This window comes from Macaca thibetana, chromosome 2 (genome assembly GCF_024542745.1).
Source record: "Macaca thibetana thibetana isolate TM-01 chromosome 2, ASM2454274v1, whole genome shotgun sequence".
NCBI lineage: Eukaryota > Metazoa > Chordata > Mammalia > Primates > Cercopithecidae > Macaca > Macaca thibetana.
This window is the reverse complement of record NC_065579.1, coordinates 56,045,054-56,050,938: the sequence shown is the minus strand read 5'-3', so window position 1 is coordinate 56,050,938 and position 5,885 is coordinate 56,045,054. Positions and strand designations below refer to the sequence as shown.

The window sequence follows — 5,885 nt, the reverse complement described above, 5'->3', positions numbered from 1 at the left end:
ATATCAAGATGGTATTTAATCATATTTCTAAAGATCTTCCACTGAAAGCTGTCTTGTACTATGAGCTACATGTAAGATATAGGCTAGTTGCTAAGTGAGCAGAAACAGTATAATTAGGGTTATAGTGGTATGCGGGTCAGGAATATAGCATGATTTTTAAATCCTTGCATTATTTTGTAACGCATGTATGCTGAAGAAGGTTAAGAAAGGCACCGGGAATTCGTGTCCACTCTTCTAACCATTGCATTATTGGCCCTAACCTATTAAACTATATGTTTACCTGAGATATATAAAGAAATGCTGTCAATGTAAGTATACTTCCAAATTCTTCTTTTCTGCTGATTCACCAATTCAAGAAGTACTTTCTCACATGTGCTCGGGATGTAGTCTGCCAGGTCCAAGCTGGCCTTCTTGAATTGCTACCGTGCCACTTCCTTTGGTGACTGAGACTCAAGAGATCCATTTTGCTCCTCTCTATTCAAAAGGATTTCTCTGGAAATTCTGCTACCTTGGTATAAAATCCAAAACTCATACATGACCCCTGGAACTTAGGATATTCCTCACCACTGCCTGATTATCACATATCCCAGGATCTTGACATATGTCCACACAAGTTCTCAGTGTGAGTAACATTGGCTGTAGCAGCTATGGTCAATGTCATTGTCACTGAGAACTTGCAGGCCTGTTTTGCTGTTCCCTTCCAGCCTATCTCCATGTAGCTAAGAATGGCTGGCCACCCCCATTAGGACTAGAAGGAGGAAGATTTTCCCCATCCCTAGGCCAAAGAGCCACAAACTAGAATCCATTTTATTTTAGGGGAAATACTCTCATTACCCAGTAATATACGCTCTTATTCTGCAGTTTCAACAAGACATTAACAACACTGTATGTACAATCTCCTACCTTTGGGCCTCATCTTTAGCCTTCTTGTTTACAGAATCACAGAATTTTGGTCCTCAGCAATAATTATAGTTTGTCTTTCTTATTTTAAAGGTGAGGAATTCAAAGACCACCATGTTGCTGTTTTCCCTTACAACTATATTGAGGTACAATTGACATAAAATAAATGGCATATATTGAAAATGTGTAATTTAATAAATTTGGACAGATGTGTACACCCAGAAAACTATGAGCAGGAAATAAGCATACCCATCACATCCAAACTTACCTCATGTCCCTTTACAATCTCTCTTTGTCATCTCTCCCTTCATCAACTCTCACCACTGGTGTGCTTTTTGCCCCATAGGTTAGTTTGTATTTTCTAGAATTTTATATGAATGAAATCAAACTATATGTTCTCTTTTTATTGTCTGACTTATTTTACACTGCTTAGTTATTTTTGAAACTCATCTATGTTGTATGGGTATCAATAACTAATAAGTTTTTTTGGTTTTTGTTTGTTTGTTTTGAGACAGTCTCACTCTGTCACCCAGGCTGGAGTGCAGTGGCACGATCTCGGCTCACTGCAACCACCACTTCCCAGGTTCAAGTGATTCTCCTGCCTCAGCCTCCTGAGTAGCCAGGATTACAGGCATGCACCACCACACCTGGCTAATTTTTTTTTATTTTTGGTAAAGACAGGGTTTCACCATTTTGACCAGGCTAGTCTCAAACTCCTGACCTCAAGTGATCCGCCTGACTCAGCCTCCCAAAATGCTGGGATTACAGACATGAGACACCATGCTGGCCAACTCATTAGTTATCATTGTTGAATAAAAAATATTGCATGGATATCCCAGAATTTTCTATCCATTTACCGGTTGATAAAAATTGGAGTTGTTTCCGAATATAGTTGATATGAATATGTATGTATAAGTCTTTGAATAGACATATATTTTCATTTATCTTAGGTAAATGTATAGGAGTGGAGTGGCTAGAACATATAATAGCTACATGTTTAACTTTTTAAGATACCAACAAACTGTTGCTGGAAGTGGTTCTACCATTTTACATTACCTGTCAGAATTGTAAAAGTTTCAGTCTCTCCACATCCTTGTTAACGCTTATTATAAGCCTTTTTCACTTTAAGCACTACTGTGATGTCTAGTGGTATATCATTGTGGTTTCAATTTTACATGTCTTTGGTGAAAAAAAATTTGAACATATTTTTATGTGCTAATATATTATGCATATCTTTTATTTTTGGAAGTATATGTTCAAATTGTTTGCCCAAATTGTTACGGGGTTGCCTGTTTTCTTAGCAGTGAATTTTGACAGTGTTTTAAGTATTCTGGATATGAATCTCTTATCAAATATATAATTTGCAATTATTTTCTCTTAATCTGTAGATTTTTTTCATTCCCATCAGTGTCTTTCAAAAAGCAAAAATGTTGGCTGGGCACGGTGGCTCATGCCTGTAATTCCAGCACTTTGGGAGGCCAAGGTGGGCAGATCACGAGGTCAGGAGATGGAGACCATCCTGGCCAACATGGTGAAACCCCGTCTGCACTAAAAATACAAAAATTAGCTGAGCGTGGTGGTGCATGCCTATAATCTCAGCTACTCAGGAGGCTGAGGCAGGAGAATTTCTTGAACCAGGTAGTCGGAGGTTTCAGTGAGCCAAGATCACGCCACTGTGCTCCAGCCTGGCGACAGAGTGAGACTCCGTCTCCCATGTGCACGAGAAGCTGTTATGTAATATCTGTGACTGGTTTGAAAATCACTTGCCCACTCAATTCAGTTTGGCCTTACAAGCCATGAGATCAAAGTTGCTCAGAGAGGTAGATCAGTAGCCCTTTCTCAAGGAAGGGCCTGCATTATGGTTTCAGTGAGCTCTGTCTGAACATGATGTGATCCAGTGGCTACAGGTTTGAACAACAGAGTCTTCCCCTATCTCCTGCAATAAAGTACATGACAAAGAGAAGCTGAGCTAAAATTGTTGGGGTTTAGCATATATGACAAAAAAAGAAATCAATAGAAATCTGATCATAAGGTAAAGTTTGGGATGAAGACAGGTGGTTGGTGAATATGTAGAACAGCAACTACTTTGGGCACTCTGGGTGCCAGGTCAATGCCAAACTCTACCTATTGGTCTGAATAAATATTTGTCCATATTCGCAGGCTTGGTCAGGATTTGTGTAGAAAGTGCACAGCAGGACTGAGCCTATGCATTCAAAGTCTTGAGTACCCCTACAAAGGAAGAGGACACAAACGAAAAATGTTCCCTCATACCAAGGATTGTCCTGAAATCCAAGACCGTATTTTATGAGATAAGTTAAAAATCACATTACTAATTACCAATATTGAGTAAATTAAGGGGAAGAATATTACATTATGAAACTAACCAAATAGCATAATCTTATTGCTAATTCCCCCTCTCCATTGTTTTACTGCCTATATGATTCATGACATTTATAAAGCAGATCCAGGATTACCTCAAAAGTGCTTTTAAAAGTGAAAGAATGCTTTTAAAATGAAAAAACAAAAAACAAAAAAAAAACAAGGAAAAGAATTATTTTATTCTCCTCTTGGTGGAGAGTAGAACTGAATAATTACGGTGAGATGCTGCCTTTATCTCTACTGGAGGTTGTTGGAGTCACACTGGAGCTAAGAACTAGGGACCACATCCTGGCCTTTGATTTGAGGACCCTCTTGTGCATGTTTAATTTCCCACAACTCCAGAATCACTTATAACATTGCAACTTTTCATATGTAAAAGTAAAATTAATAAACATGTGTTACTCTTTATGTTTGGGTTTCTTAGAAGACATACATCAGAGAGAGAGAGATTACAGTATGCAATCTCTCAGCTGCCAACAGAACACAGATGGGCTTGGGAACACAGAATGATCCAGATCCGCAGGACTCGAGCAATCCGTGGGAAGTTTGGACAGAAGATCTGATGCATCAGACAGTAAAGGACTATTGAATGTTCCATGATAAATGTGCTTGTTCTTTTGCCTGCATGCCCTTGAATAAAGACATTTTGATCTCCAGGGCCAACCTGAGAAACATATAATTTAATCTAGTTTTGAAAGAAGAGCCCTGCTACACAAACACTGGCTCACAATGTTAAAAGATATCAACTGAAATATTGAAGGGCTTTCATATTTCAGTAAATTGACTATCCTATGTGTTTGATATTTCCATTTAATTGAATATTTCTTAACTCAGTGAAAAATGTATGAGCCTGCTATGATAAATTCAGTATTGCATATGGGAATTTCAAGTATCTTTTATTGAATCTTATTTCTTGATCTCTCTCCTTTCAAAGAGAGATACAAAAAGACCGTTAGCCTGCTTGCTTCTGTTTTTTTCTGCCCCATCTCCACCTTTATTCCCAAACTGTGGTTCACACATTTATTTCCATTTTTAAAAATTTTCTCTTGCTGCTGCCATTCTCTTATTACTCATTTTTTAAATACCTAGTCCACTTTCTTTACTTTTCTTTAATGTCTGCCTCAGAGCTCAGCTTTTTTAGTTAATTGACGATATCACTAGCCTTTAGTTCTGAGAGACTGAATACACAGTCACACCACACATAGAAATAGAATTCTAACCCACAAACTGCAATAACCAGAGCAAGACCACAGCCTCCATGGCAATTAGCCCAAAACGGTCAGTACCTGATCAATAATGGACAACTTTCACAATTTTTAGCTGCCTTCCTCTACTTCCAACTTTGGACCAACTGAAGAAAGACAAATATGCTGCCTAATCACCCTCATAGGATACTTTTCTTTCAGTTATCGGGCTTCCGACTCCTTTATACCAATAGCCTTCAATCAAGCAGACCCGAAGTCTTCCCTTTTTTCCATTCTAAAGCTTTCCTACTCCTCTGCCTGCCTTTGAGTCTCTGCCAAACATAAATAATGGCGGTTTACTTCCTTACTATGCTAGCTCTGAATAAATATCCTTTTCTTGTTCGCATCTGGGTACACTTCATTTGTTTCCATAGTTCTTTCATTCTGTGAACTATCCAATTAAAAACTTTTTAAAATAAATACCATGCTCTTGGCTTTTCTGCAATCATCAACTCTCTTTAGCTTCTTCCTTCAAATCCACACCTTATCCAGATGCAAGCTAGCTTTTAGGAAGTTTTAGGAGGTACTTTTTCACTACATATATTTTATTTGACTGAAAAATGATAAAATATCATTTAAATTGAATGTACACCAACTGTGGCTCCTGAATAATAAAAACATAAATTTGTATCCATAAGCATAATAGGACATTTAATAATCCTTGTTACATATATTGATGAACATATTCTGTAAAGTCATTTAGTCTTGTGCCAAATAGAAACTATAAAAATATAATGAGCTTTTTGTCAAAAACTGTTATGTAAGGCCTTGGAAGTTTCTAGTAGTTCAGTGCTTTCTATTCCATTCACGTTTTTGTTGAAATAAAATGGAAAAGAAAATAACCTTGTATATGCACATTAGAACTAACAGGTAAGGGTTTCCATGGATACTTTTATGCAGCCAAAGAGTTCGTGTGTGGAAAAAGGCATTCATTTCTAGTTCTAAGAGATTCTGTTCTGATAAGGAACTCCTGCCAATCATTTTATGTCTTGACTTTCTAACAGAATAAAAATAATATATATCATGTGTGTTATGTGTAAGTCATGAGATAGTTCTATCTAAATAACCTTTTCAATCATCTGGCCTATTCGAGTAATACCTTGGAATTTTGTTAAAGCTTGGAAAATCTACGAAGATTTTGTAAGCAACTTTTAATGAGTTTATTGCTTTCTAGATATGTATGAGGAATCTTTTTTCTCTCTCTCTTTTTCTTGGTCATACTTAGGCAGTTTAAATTAACCAACTACTAGTGCTAGAATAAAAGTTTATCTTTTACTTAAAATAGCTTTTTTATCTTTTATCTTTAATTTTACCTTTAATTTTTATCTTTTTATCTTTAATTTTATCTTGAAGAAATTTCAA

General features: G+C 36.8%; 1 long non-coding RNA gene across 1 annotated transcript; it reads left to right on the top strand.

The window, feature by feature from the left end:
- Window positions 1-343: 343 nt before the first annotated feature.
- On the top strand, window positions 344-5,365 carry LOC126947509 (uncharacterized). Its single transcript, XR_007723109.1, has 2 exons — window positions 344-1,046; window positions 3,061-5,365. It is a non-coding gene; the product is annotated as an uncharacterized LOC126947509 (long non-coding RNA).
- The last annotated feature ends 520 nt before the right edge of the window (window positions 5,366-5,885 follow it).